The following is a 14,327-nucleotide window of genomic DNA, read 5'->3' on the forward strand; positions in this document are numbered from 1 at the left end:
CAGTCGGCCACAGGGCCTCCCTGTCGAAGCTCGCTCGGCGTGGCCAAGGTCCCACTCCATCCCTGCGTGTGTAATTCCAACGGGGGCAGGAGGGCCAGTCCACTCCGAGAAAATGAATGACGTCTCCTGCTCCGGCTCAAAGACAGAAAACCAGGGCCTGCGGGAGGCGGGAAGAGAGGGGCAGCGCAGCGGGTAGCGCGCGGGAAACCGCGGACTCGGGGCACTGGAAGGGAACGTGGGTGTAGAAGGGACTAGAGGCGAGGTGGGGGCGGAGCTGGCGCGCAGGCGCCCCTGGGGCTCCGGGAGTCTCAGAGGGAGCCCCGCGCCGCCTCCAAGCAAGCGCAGCACTCGAGGGCTTGCGTGGGGCAGGCCCTGGGTCTCGCTCGTGTGCGCCCCCTCGCCTCTTGCCCTGCCAGCTGCGTGCTGGGCCCGGCTGCTCCCAGGGTCCCCGGCGGGCAGGGCTCGGGCAGGGCGCGGGCGGGCCGGGCGCGCACGCCGACGCTCTTTTGTCTGATAACTAATTTGAGTTAATGCGATCTTTATGTAAAGCTAACAGCGGATAATTGTCTATTTTCTCGCCAACAATCTCCATCACAATCACTTATCTGGAAACCTGCGGCTGGATTAATCGTTATATTCCCGAGATGAGCGTCGTTGCAATTCACAGCCAAAGCGGGTGGAGGCATGGAAACGCCTACCCCGCGCTTGCGGGGCGGGTTTCGGGTCAGCCAGGTTATTGCCCGGGACCAGACGTGCCCGGGGTTTGGTGCCTGCGGGCGGGGCTGCAGGTCGCCTTTTCCAGAGCTGGCTTTTGCCTGGGTGGGTGGGTGGTGCGGGGTTCAGGAGGCTGAAGGAGGAAGAAGAGGAGGGGGAGGAGGAGAGGGGAGGTAGGAGAAGAGGGGGCCAAGAGGAAGAGGAGGGCGGAGCGCAGCCTGGGTCTAGCTGAGCCTGAGCAGGTCCTCAGCTCACGGTGATGCGGCCTGTGGTCCACCCGGCGAAGGCAGGTCTGTGTCAGAATCAAGCCTTTTTGACCGGAAGGAAAGAATGTCCCCCCTCCTCCTTTTTCTGCAGTAAAGGTGCTCCCTCTCGTCTGGCTGGGTCCCTCCACCTTCAAACTGCCCCACCCACCCGTTCCCGCCTTAGGTCCCCCTCCCCCCAGATGCACATCTCCAGGATCCCAATCTCTGCAAATCATTGGCAATATTTATTCTCCCGGTGACTGAAACCCCCAAGAAAGAAAACCCTGGGTGTGGAAATACGCCCCAGTGCCGCAATCCCCGCGGTGCTCCTGCGTTAGGGGTAGAACACTATGGCAGACGGAACTGAGGCCTCTGGGGAAAAGACCCCTGTATGGCAACGAGTTTGTCTTTCCGATTGATGTCAAAACACGAGCGTCAGAGGAAAATCCGTGCGGTGGTGCTGAGGTTCTCTGCTCCTGCGACTCCGTGGTGCCCCACGACGTCCGAAGCTATTGACGGCTGAAACCAAGTACTGCGTGCGGCTGGTCACTTGCAACCACATTATTAGATTGTATTTACTTATCCAATTCAGACTTGCCGGCCAAGGGACCGCCACCACAACTTCTCAAAAGTGATGTTTCCCCAAAATAGCAAATTCGGTCTCAATTGGTGGCAGTTTTTGGCCCCATAGAATGGAGCTACTTGTTTCCCTTTTGGCGGTATAACTGGAACTTATAAGAGTGAAAAAGTACAGTGAAATGGAGTGCCATGAAATTACTGTATTTTTAGATACAGAAGGACTCCAAATTACCCACCAAATAGGACATTGTAAATTCCTGTTAAAATCGTTGTCTTCAATTTTCCCCTCCAGCAACCTGATGAGGTCTTTAAAAGCACACAAGTAAATCCACCCTCGGAAGGCAGCTCGCCCCAGCCCTTGCCTCGTTTCCCAGGGCTGCTTTTTGTCGTGGCATTCTGGAATCATCCCACTTCATCTCTCACCTGAATCTTGTCATCTCGGCCATCTTGACGTGATCTGTGAACAATGCTGATCCCTGCGACAGGCCCGCTGGTCAATCAGGCAGAACAGACTATGCAAATGCAGTGGAGAGGCGAAGCGCCGGGGAACACTGGCGCCCATTGTCTTGGGCATTTCAAAGCGCGGAGCAGCTGCGCAGACTTGTCGCCTCGGACCCTCGGTTGCCACACTAATGTCATCATTGCAAAACATCAGGTTTTGAAAACTATACAATTCGAATTCATTAGCAGCCTCTGGGCAAAGGTTTCTCTTCTCCATGACAAGTTTCAAACTCCAGATCCCCTTCTGCTGGGAGGGTAAAGGGAAGGGGGGGCGGCTTGCAAGCGACAACTGCTGATGATCCATAATTTTCTCTTTCTCACAGGTTCGAAAACTTTAAAACCCTTCCTTGGGGTTTCTGAGGTCGGACCTCTGACTCGGGCAACTCTGAAGTTTTGAGGTTTTTGAGTTTTCTCTTAAGCGTTGTTTGCAAGTTTAAATTCGCCGAGAGGTAACAAGGGGTGAATTTAACAGACACCATCTTCTACTTTCATAATAACGCCGGAGAGAGATTTTGAAATTATTTTCTTTAGATTGAACTCAAAACAATACACGTTAGAGCAATTGCGTGCCACAAAGCAAACGAGTTACTTACACGAGGCAGCGGCGTTGTTACAAACGGCTCCCAATTTAGAGTGCCCACCGTGACACAAGTCTTAGTGATTTATGTAATTGTTCTCCCGATTGCTGAGATTATGAATCTTCCCCCTCTCCATCGCCTCTCCCCGCCCCACCCCCAACTTTGAGTGTGATCTCCGGTTTGGGGCCCCCAAACAGGAAGGCGGGAAGGATGCCCTTGGTGCTGGAGGTGACGGCCCATGAGGGCGGTGCTGAGCGCTGGGGCGCGGGCGGGGAATGCGTTGGGTCCCTCCGGACCCTCACGTGTGGGCGCTGGACCCTTGTGGCGCACGGGCCGTGGTCAGGTCCAAGAGACGCCCCAGTCAGGTCCGAGGGACGCCAAGGCCCAGTGGAGCTTTGCTGTCCAGACTTCTGGAGGCCCCAGGGCTCCGGAGAAGGCAGTTTTCCTCTCTTATCAAGCTTCTGTCCTCCCCAGGCCCACCGATCTGTTAACCTGTCCTTTCTCTGCTTCTTTACAGGATCCCATGTCCTCGATTCTCTCCCTACCTCATCCATGGTCTGGAAATTTTTTTCAGGAAAAGGCAGTCAACACAGAGAAGGCCAACCAAGCCAATTTCTAGCCCAGAGCTGAAAACATAAGCATAGAAGTTGAAGGCAGTGAAGGGCCAGGTTCTCCCCTGTGAGCACCGCCCCCGCCCCCCCCCCCCCACCACCACTGGAGCCCTGCAGCCTCTTGGTTCCTTAACAAACTGTGGAGTAGGATTTGGAAAACGATTGCCACCAAATAATGCTTTTGTAAACACAACAAGGAGAAAAGAGAAATAATTGGATAAAAGGCCCCATTGGGTGCTGTCTTGTTGGTCTCTGGAGGAGGGTGAAGAGGGAGGCCGCTAAGGCTGCCCATCCAGGAAAAACTCTTCCTAAACATGGACACCTTTGGAATTGGACTAGAACACTCCCAGAAATGTTCTAGTTCCTTTGAGGTTGCTCTTGCAAGTCTCTGTGTGTGTGCAACCCCCCAGGCTGGACCTGGGCGGCAGAGCCCCTCCAGCGCCCTTGCCCGGCCAGGTGCTCCTTGTGTGGGAAGAGCCAGCAACGGCTGGCACCAGTCAGAAGACAGAGGTGAGCTTTCTGGAGGTCTTGACTACAGGAAGGCGTGAAGGAGTTTTACCAGATCGAATCACCAATGTCTCTCTAGGGCAGGGATGTCAAACTCATTTTCACCAGGGGCCACATCAGCCTCCCGGTTGCCTTCAAAAGGCCAAATGTAATTTTGGACTGTATAAATGTAACTACTCCTTAACAATTAAGTGAGAGCTCAGTGCTGCCACTGTTAGAAATAAGGCACTAGGTGGGTGAAACAAGGTGAAGGGCTGGATTTGCCCGTGGGCCTTGTGTTTGGCATCTGTGCCATAGGATATGGACAGCGCCTACTTAATAGTGGGTTTTTAAAATGTGCTGCAACACTGAAGAGACCCTCCCAAGGGTGGAGCTGATGGCTGTGGGAAAGTTCCAACAGCCAAGGTGGGCTCTTCCTCTCAGAGGTGTGCCACGTGTGTCCTCAGATTAGGCTAGGGCCCTGGGAGCTGGTGAGCCTGGTCTTGCCTTTGCCTCTCACCTCTCTTCTCTTCTCTCACACATGCCGCACACTCTCTTGTGCACTCAATCACCCTCAAGACACACACAGTATACACTACCACACACAAATTCCTGGAATCTCCATGCACAGACATGATACACAGAGCCAAGCAAATTCACCCTCACACGTGTCCTTCCCCCCCCCCCCCCCTCCTGCTCTCTCCCATTCCTCTGGGATCCAGGAGTTGCAGGCTGGCTGAGTACTGGGGCTGTCTTGTGCCTGGGCACCTGATCCTCATGGGAGTAGGAATCAAAAGGCTGGGAAGAATACTCTGTTAGGTATACACGGGGGTGAATGCTCAAATCCTTGTAGGATTTCAACAAATACACCAAAAAAGTGATGTGGTTGAAGGACAAGGGCAATTTATTTCTCAACCCTTCTTAGCTCTCAAAGCTTCCTGTTGAGCTTGCCAATGGATTGAATTATCATGTTGTATCCAATGCAACATGATTTTAGGTTTATACTTTCTCCCAGTGCATTTTCCTTGGCTGCCCGCTTAGACTTCTGTTATCCAATATGGTAGCCACAACCCATGTGTGACTACTGAGCACTTCGAATCTGGCAGGTCTGAATGGAGAGGCGCTGGGCGTGCACAACCCACGTCTGATTTCAAAGATGTAGTGTGAAAGAAAGCATGTAAAATACCCAACTAATCATTTAAACATACTGATTTCAGATTGAAATGATTATGTTTTTGATATATTGGAAAAATAAAATACATTCTTGAAATGAATTTAACTTCCTTCTTTTTATGTTTTCAAAATGTAGCTGTTGGGAATTTAAACTGACCTATGTGGCTACTATTTGTGTCTTACATTGTCTGACTTTCCTACTGATCTCTCAGGAAATGGGAGAGGAAAAGCAAAAATGGTGGAAAATGCTGAGTTTGTGGTTTAGCAGGAAAGGATACAGACCCACCCCATGTTAAAGTTGCTTTTGTAACATAATATATTATCAAAGCTTCTTTTCTTTCATGAGAATGCATGGTGGGGGGTGGGTGGCATTACACATTGTACTTTATTGCTTGATTCATTTTCTTTCCATTTTAACTTTAATTCCATCTAATTACTGTATTGTGATCTCAGTCAGCAATCTTAAATGAACTCTCAAGTAACTTTTGAAGAATCTTGCTACAAATGTTGGATAATGAGAAGATGTAAATTACTAAAGGTTATTGTATAATGTCTACACAGGGCTAAAGCAACCCCTTTCCTGTTATTTTCAAATTTCAGGTTGGCATTTTGGTAATTTTCTGCTTCATTTTTTTCTCCTGAAAGGTATTACCAACACACCCACCACTACTCCAACCCTAAACAAAACAAAAGCTTGAGGAAGAATTTACATTCTGTCAAAATGCTTTCTACCAAGCAAGAATGGAATTTCTTCCATATTTCCCCTATAATCAACTCATAATTTTAGAAATCTATGAAGTCATACCTTGATCAAAAAATTACAATAAAACATATTTGTAAACTTTTTGTGTTTTAAAAAAATATTTTGAAATAGTCTAAATTAACATTTTAGAGGTAAGATTTCTAGCAGTAAAATTACAAAACTTAGAAATTATATTTCATCTTTTGATGATAGCAAGAAAGGAGAGATTGCTCTAAGAATGTTGTTTTTAATAAATTTAGTATAACTGCAACACTAAAATTCCGCATGAATATTTACTTGATATACACACCTGGTATTTTTATATGCACACATGGAGGGTTATTTAATTAATGAAAAAAATCAGCAAAAATGTGAAGTGAGTCTATTTCACCAATAAATTGGAAATATCTCATACATAACTTTTGATGAAATTAAAAATTTATTTCTCTCAGCTCTGGCTGGTGTGGCTCAGTGGATTGAGTGCTGGTCTGCGAGCCAAAGGGTTGCCAGTTCAATTCCCAGTCAGGGCACATGCCTGGGTTGCAGGCAAGGTCCCCAGTTGGGGTGTGTGTGCAAGAGGCAGCCACACATTGATGTTTCACTCTCTTTCTCCCTCCCTTCCCTCTCTATAAAAATAAATAAATAAAATCTTTTAATAAAAACATTTATTTCTATCATAAAAGGAACTCTCCTGTTATTCATTGCTAGTATGTACACTTAATGTTCAATTTTGGCTAAATTAAATTTAAGGGGAAAATGAAATATTGTAGAATAAGAGAAATGATCAAGATTTTGTGAGTAAGATAACTGAAGTGTTTTATTCTTTGTATTAACTCCTTAGAAAATATCACTATTGTCATTTGAGGCTTCTGTTTAATTAGTAAAAAGAATAGAAATTTTTATAGTTTAATCAAACTGCCTATATTTTTAAGAGTTTCCAAGGGAATAAGTAAAAATTTAGCGTGTGTCTTGCTGAAGAGACACCAATATCCCAGTAGAAACTCAAATAATCTCACTTCCGGTGCACAGGATGGTGTATGCAGTAGTATGACAAGGTTGTTTATTGTTGTGACTCACATTTGCTCTCATTAAATTTATTGAGGTAACTAAAGGCAAAAAATACAAGAATTAAGCCACTTACTATCAATTCTGCTCTTCCACCTTTTTAGAATTACCTAGGGGTAAAAGAACAAAAAAATGTTAAGACAGGATCGAGAAGAGGAAACCCAGGCACATGGCACCCAGACCAGCAATATGGAAAGTCTACATGCTAGAACACATCCCAGTCAACTTGTTCATGGGTGTGTACGGCCCCATCGGCTTCATCATCTTATAAAACTGGAGAGACACTCGCTGGCTGTTTTCCTTTTTCTCCTGAAAGACTGTAACAGTCACATACTTTCAAATATTCACAGACAAGATATTCTGGATAAATAATCTAAGATCAACTAAATTAGCTCAATGTTCATACAAGGCCAATGTGATATATCTCCTATGGTGAAATTATCTGGTGTCAGCTACATTGATTGAAAAAAGCACTGTAGACCAAAAAAAAAAAAAAGGTCTTATTACAAGATTTCTCAAAAGCAGATAAGAAAGCAAAGAAGACCTCTGGCAAATAAGAGACCTTATCTAGATTTTAATATGGCCGTAAGCAAATTTGTAAATGTTTTTGCAAGTTAGGCAACTTATGTGGGAAAGCAGACATTTCTAAAGATTCCAGAAATCTAAGCTAGTTGCTACAGTTCACATATCCATCCACTGATGGTGGAGGCCTTTGTGCTTTTCTTCAAGATACATTTCACAGAATGGCTGAAATAGGACCAGGTTCCGTGTGCATTATCTGGACCATTTAACACATTCTAGCATGGATAAACCCAACAGACTGATGCTTGAACATCATTGTGTGAGGACACTTCCCTGCTTATCCAGTTACTGTTCATATCTAACTTCACGATTGTTTCTTTCTTCCTGAAAACTGCTATTAATACTTTTGAAACTCCTTATAACAGGATCAAAACACCAGGGGTTCAAAAAAACGGTTCTTAGGACATTTATATATTTACTGAAGTCAGCAGAATAACTCAGTTTATTTTTACTAGCTAGCCTCTCTGGCCATTTCACAGTTGAGCAAATGAATGTTTCACTTGTCTGATCCTCGTGAGCATCTCTCTCCTTCCAGTCAAAGTCTACTGGATTGCTTTTTCATTGCTATTGTGATCTACTTACTAACACAGACAATATTTAATACATCGACCATTTAATATAATTAACAGAATGACTGTTAGGATATATTTCAAAAATAGACAGAACCCTGACCGGTGTAGCTTGGTTGGGCATGATCCCGCAAAGTTCCATCCTGGCCGGGGCACATGCCTAGGCTGTGGGTCCCTCATTGGGCACAGATGAGGCAACTGATGGATGTTTCTCTCCTACATGGATGTTTCCTCTCCATAAGTAAATAAAATCTTTAAAAACACCAGACAGAGACCAGGACAGCAATTAGTAATTTAAAAATTACTAGATGCAGAAAATATTTCTGAGGGGCAATAACTAGGACAGCCTTTATCTTCAGGTTTGAACTGCATTTGTCATGTAAACATACTGGCTCAGGCATGCAATAAACTGTAATAAAGTAAAACTACGAAAAAAATGCAAAAGCCAAAAAAGAGCATCTTTGATTGCATTCTAATAGGAAAGTGAGCACTTTGCAGAAGAATATTGCACTAGTTCAAATATTACAAGGAGCAACAGCTGTGCAGAGATATAAACTCTGGGAAAACAGCTGCCAAAACAAAAATAGAAAAGCGAAATAAATCAAAGTTTGAGGTCTGGAATAATGAATTTTTTTAAATTTAAAACACTAAATTCCATGTGAAAATGAGGGCTGAAAGCCACCCAGCTCTGCTCCCAGGTCTGCTGTGGGCATTAGAGGCTACCTCACGTCCTCCCACCATCCCCAGACATTTTCTGGTCCCCAGGGTCTTTTTAGCAAGCTTCACTACCAGGGCACTCCTGCTGCTGTGTCCTTCTAGGGCAGGCTTGCTAGAGCCACTGGCATCCCTGGGAAGATGGAAATCAGCAATCCCTCCTTATCGGAATGTCAGAAACTTCCATTGCACCAGCATGACTGGACTTCAGAGTTTGGGGGCAGAGTGTTGGTTCACAACATGCCTATTGTTCAAACCACAGGTATACTTTTGGTTGAGCGGTTTGCTCTCCCTTTGGCACAGGCTTTCTGGCTATTTCCAACCACACCCCAGTGTGCTCCAGCAGCAGGGCTGTGTCTGAAAAGCAGCAGCAGCACCCCAGGCCTCTCTCCATGCTCTTCAGCCCTTTAGTGAAGCCCCTGTTTGCTCTGGAAGAAGATGAATCTGTTCTCTTTCCTGCTGCACCAGAGAATGCACATTTTGTGAGGGGTGGAGGTAGAGGAGCACCCTTTTCATCCCTGAGCTAAACTCCCATTCACACCTCCTTCTTCCTTGATCTGAGCAGACCCAGGGTTTAAGGCTTTAAAAAACTTGTATTTCATGTGCTTCTCTCTTAAGGAGGAAAGAAAGTACAGAGGGAGGGAAGGACTCTCAAAGCTCATTCCATGAGAGGATGTTTCTGGAGATCTGTAGCAGGGTTTTTTTATTTCAGGTCTGCAAAAATTAACAGATACCTTCACTGGGATTTATTCTTAAGCTGCAACAGTAACTTATATTTCTTTTGATAACAAAAGAGAAGATGGTAGGGTAAGAGTTCAACTCAGTAGATAAATATCTATTATATTCCTCGCACTTTGCAAAGTGCAGGATACAAAGGACAGAGATATTGGTTATGATTCATGCTCTCAAGAAATTCTCAACCTTGTCAGAGAGAAAGAGAGTAAATGCTTGAATACCACACAGTTCGGCAATGCAGCAGCAGGTCATTCCATGGGAATGCTGGGAGGACAGCGGGCACCTGTGCCCAGTGAGTTCACAGCTAGCATCCACAGATCTCTGTCGTGGAGAAAGAGGGGAAAGGAAAGGAAATGTAGGTATAATTAACAGCATTTACAAAGCTGCAGAGGCATGAAAGATGAGTTGTTGTCAGGAAAATGCAAGCTGCCTGTGCCAAGGGGACACACTTACAGCAATGAAGGCTTTACCAGTTCTGTGGGGAAAGGAGCAATTTCTCTGGGCACTCGGGGAAAAATTCCCAGAGGACAATGGAATTTGCCCAAAGCATTAAAATAAAGGGCACACTTGGAGAGCCTGAGCAGAAAGATACACCTCTCGGCAGAGTGAACAAATTGAGGTGGGGTACTTGCAGTGTGCTTGGAGTGGGGCATCCTTAAGTTTGGTTGGAAGAGAAGACTTTGAGCATGTTAAGAGGGGGTGGCTCACCCTTGCTGGGTGGTTCAGTTTGTTGGAGCATTGTCTCATACACCAAAATGTCACAGGTTGGATCCCCAGTCAGGACACATACCTAGGTTGTGGGTTGGGTCCTCATTCTGGCAGGTACAAGAGGCAACTGATGGATGTTTCTCTCTCACATCAATGTTTCCCTCTCTCACTCTCTCTCTCTCAGCCTCTCAAATCCATAAACACATCTTTGGGTGAGAATATAAAAAAAGAGAGAGGGTGATGATGCTAGGGAAGGAGCAGTGGAGGGCCTCAATGGCAGGTAATGAATGTAGATCTGATTTTTTAGGGAACAAAGACTTGGGGAATGGTTTTGAGCAAGAAAGACTGGTGAGGTTTGTAAATAAAATCTTAACAAAACCATTAGCCCTGGCTGGCGTAGCTCAGTGGATTGAACATGCGCTGCAAACCAAAGTGTCGCAGGTTCGATTCCCAGTCAGGGTACATGCCTGGGTTGCAGGCCATGACCCCCAGCAACCGCACATTGATGTTTCTCTCTCTCTCTCTCTCTCTCACTCTCTCTCTCTCTCCCCCCCCCTCCCCCTCTAAAAATAAATAAATAAAATCTTTAAAAAAACATTTAAAAAGCCCTGGCTGGTGTAGCTCAGTGGATTGAGCATGGGCTGCAAACCAAAGAATCGCAGGTTCAATTCCCAGTCAGGGCACATGCCTGGGTTGCAGGCTACGACCCCCAGCAACCACACATTGATGTTTCTCTCTCTCTCCCTCCCTTCCCTCTCTAAAAATAAATAAATAAAATCTTTAAAAAAACATTAAAGACTGGTGAGGTTTGTGTATCTTGGATGTGTAGCCGTGTGTGGGACATCTCACTGCTATGGTTGATGTAAATGGCTTTGCTTGCTCCTTGGGCCATGAGAATTCTCCTTGACAAGAATCTGAGAGCAACAGGAGAGAATTGGGGTGGGGGGAAAGTGAAGGAATCATTGCAGGTGGTGAGTGGCTGACCTCAGGGTTCTTGGAACAGGCTGTTCCTTTCTGGACACGCATGGCCACAGTCTGGCCCATGTACTCCTCTAGTCACACCTTTAATTAACACTCCTATCTGTGCAGTGCACTTTGGTCACGGTGACTCCTTTCTACTCCAGCCTCAGTCCTTAGTTTAGCTGTTTTCTCTCCCTACAGATGCCTCACTTGCTCTCCCATGTCAGCTCTTTGCTTAAAGGCCTGTGGTTGTCTCAACTGTGCCCAGCCCAGAGGCCTTTGGGATAGCTGGACAGAGTGCATGGCCTGCTTTAACAACCCGACTTTTTCAGCATGATGGGATCTTGCGTCAGGCTACATGGAGGAGAGGCGTTGGTGCCAGCAACAGTTGGGGTGGAGATGATTTCCTATCTGATTGCACCTCACATGGCAGCATAATTGCCAATCAGTGCAGGAGAGATTAGATTCAAAGCTGCATTCATATGGCTGGGTCCCACCTTGGAATTATTCTAAACTAAGACAGCTCTGGTGCCTGCCACTCAGGTCCTGGAGCCTGCGATCCCCCTGGGGCTGCAGAGAGGCTCAGGCATGTTTTCATCCCAGCTCCCAGAGTCCTGCTGGGCCATTGAGCCCCAATCAAGAGACTGTGGAGGGGAGGAGGGGTTCTGATGCTGCCCCTTCAGGAGATTACTCAGGATGCCAGAACAACCTCAGGGTCCCTAATGAGCTCAGCAGCCAGGGGCTTCCACTGCAGACCTCAGGAGGAGGTGGGCATACAGCTGAAGTGCCAGGATGCTCATTCCTACGTGCAGTCCCCAGCTGTGTGACCAGCAGCAGCCGAACCATGTGGCCTGGCCCCAGAGTGAGCTCAAAAGTGAGGCTGGCTGAGCCAGTTCAGATTAACAGCACCTCCAGAAGGTGAGAGACTATCCCCACTTTACTCCCAGTCCTCTTCAAAACTCTCAGGGTAAAATCACACATTCAAATTTGAATATGAGGAATAATAAATGAGAAATGAAATCAAAACTCCTCATATATCAAATGCACCACTGTGCAGGAGACAGGACTTTAAATAGATTCACATAGACACATTTCAAAACGGGCAATTTGGATATTAAAACTCAAATGTTATCTGTGGCTTTGTTGAGCAGTGCCTGCATGCTCAGCAGGCTGGGAACAAGCCCTCACCCAAATCCTTGGATCCTTGTCCCTTATCTTGATGACCAAAGTGCACTTCTGCCATGGTGCACAGTGTCACTGTGCATTATGATTGGTTGAGGACTGGCAATAAGTCAATAACTGGGAATAGTACAAAGTGGTTCTCCAGATTGTATGGAATGGCCCATCCCTCTAGGAGACTTGGGTCATGTTTCAAACATAAAGATAACTATAGTGCACAGGCAGACATGAGCCCCATCACATCAGCATGAAAAGCACTTCCAGGGAAACTTGCAAATATCTCAAATTGTCTTAGGACTTGTCAGTGTTTTCAGAAAGGTGAACACTTTGACTCTGATTTTACTACAAAGCACGTGGATCTTTGCCTTTTTACTTGTATACACCCTTGTCAGCACTTAGCCTACCATCCAAAAATCCAATGCCAAGAGCTATGATATCTCCAGTTTAAAGTCTTGAGCTATCAAGTTCTATATTTGGGCGCAAAGAGCACCAACGGATATGTGACATTTGACTCTGGATAAAAGAGTATAGACCTAGCTAAGGATGGTTCTAACTTTACAAATCCTTGCATGTGGGGTGGGATGGGGTGTTCACAGGATAAATATGTGTGACGTAAATGGACCCAGTGATCTCAAAGGCTCTCATGTGATTTGTTGCTTTTCTGGGAGTTAAACTGCATTAACTTCTTCTCCAAAACCAGTTTGTGTTTAGAAACTGAGCCGTCATTCTGTTCTCAGAGAAGTAGTGTTGGAGACAATTACTTAGGGATGTTCCAGAAATCCCCAAATACAAAGATTAATTATAGTCATTTTTAGATTTCATGAAAACAGTTGTTTAAGAGAAAATGGCCACAAAACTGCTTTGTGATCATGCTCAATTTATCAAGGTACATGGAACTACAGTATAATTACTGTGGTTTTTTGGTTATTTGAATTAAGAAGTACCAAACTCATTTTGCAGCTATTTTGGGAAATAACGGGAAGAAATGACTAATATAATGAATGACTGCTTTTTTTCTTGGTGCAAATTGCAAAATACAAGCTCTTTTCTATAGAGGCATAAGTGTGTGTGTGTGTGTGTGTGTGTGTGTGCGCATGTTGAAATCAAGAGTATTTTTTCTCTAAAATTTTTGGTCTCTGAAGGCAGCATTATTTGGGAGAAAGAGGGAGAAAAAGAAACGTGAACTTATAGGAGCCAACAGGTCTTCAAATTCTTGCCATTATCTGCTGGGAACAGGAAGGCTTTGCCACTGAAAATCCCAGAGTAATATAGCGAAGCCCTGCTTCAATGCATATGGCTATTTCTCCAGCAAAATAGAACATGCTACCTTATCCATGTGTACTGTGCTTAAACCAGGAAACAAGGTAAAATTACATTTAAGACTATATGCACCTGCCTGGTGGGTGAAGAGGTCCCAGATGAGTGTACCATTGGGCCCAAGCTAGCAGAGTCAAAGAGAAAAGAAGATACTGGAAAACTCACTACTGACATATTAAGTGTTCTTCAGGTTTTTATGCTTTCCTCAATCTTTTTCTTGTGTTTACTTTCAATGGCATCAGGGGAGTTAGTTGCTTTTTGTATTTTGTTCAGAGTTTAGTTTAATCAGTGGGAGTCATAGTCAATAGTGGGCTTACACCTGCTTGGCCAGCACTGGAGGCCCTATTTGTTTTTAGCTTATTCTTCTTTTCTGACACAACAAGCTATTTCAAGTTCACCTGCTCAAGACCAGAACTCCACTTGTCTCCAAAGAGTCTTGATTCCTCTGATGAAAAATTAAAAAACGAAGATTTGAGGGGTAGGGTGCTCATAGCTAGTGGCATACAAATGTTTCTAGGTTCTCGTAGTGAGAAGAGCTAGGGGTTAAAGCTATGGGTTTATACTGATGCCTCCAATTCAACCCTCACAAACCAGAGTTCTTCCTTACCTTTTCCTATTCTATACTCTTTTTCTTACAGTCATACTCCTGGTTCCCAGAATTTCAAAATATCTACTCATGTGCTTTAATTTCCAACATAAGCAATATAGATTCAGAATTATAATACAAACTCATAAAGCAAAGGTCTTTGTGGTTAATTTAGTTTTACATGGTTTAAAGATATCTATATCTATCTATATTTATAGTTATCTATCTATCTATATATATCTGTATCTATATATCTATCTATGTCTATATGTATATTTATATC

At 45.1% G+C, this 14,327-nt stretch overlaps 1 long non-coding RNA gene across 1 annotated transcript; it reads left to right on the forward strand.

The window, feature by feature from the left end:
- Positions 1–882: 882 nt before the first annotated feature.
- On the forward strand, positions 883–3,424 carry LOC118497404. Its single transcript, XR_004899928.1, has 2 exons — positions 883–2,193; positions 2,363–3,424. It is a non-coding gene; the product is annotated as an uncharacterized LOC118497404 (long non-coding RNA).
- The last annotated feature ends 10,903 nt before the right edge of the window (positions 3,425–14,327 follow it).

The sequence above is a fragment of the Phyllostomus discolor genome, chromosome 11, assembly GCF_004126475.2.
Source record: "Phyllostomus discolor isolate MPI-MPIP mPhyDis1 chromosome 11, mPhyDis1.pri.v3, whole genome shotgun sequence".
NCBI classification, from domain to species: domain Eukaryota; kingdom Metazoa; phylum Chordata; class Mammalia; order Chiroptera; family Phyllostomidae; genus Phyllostomus; species Phyllostomus discolor.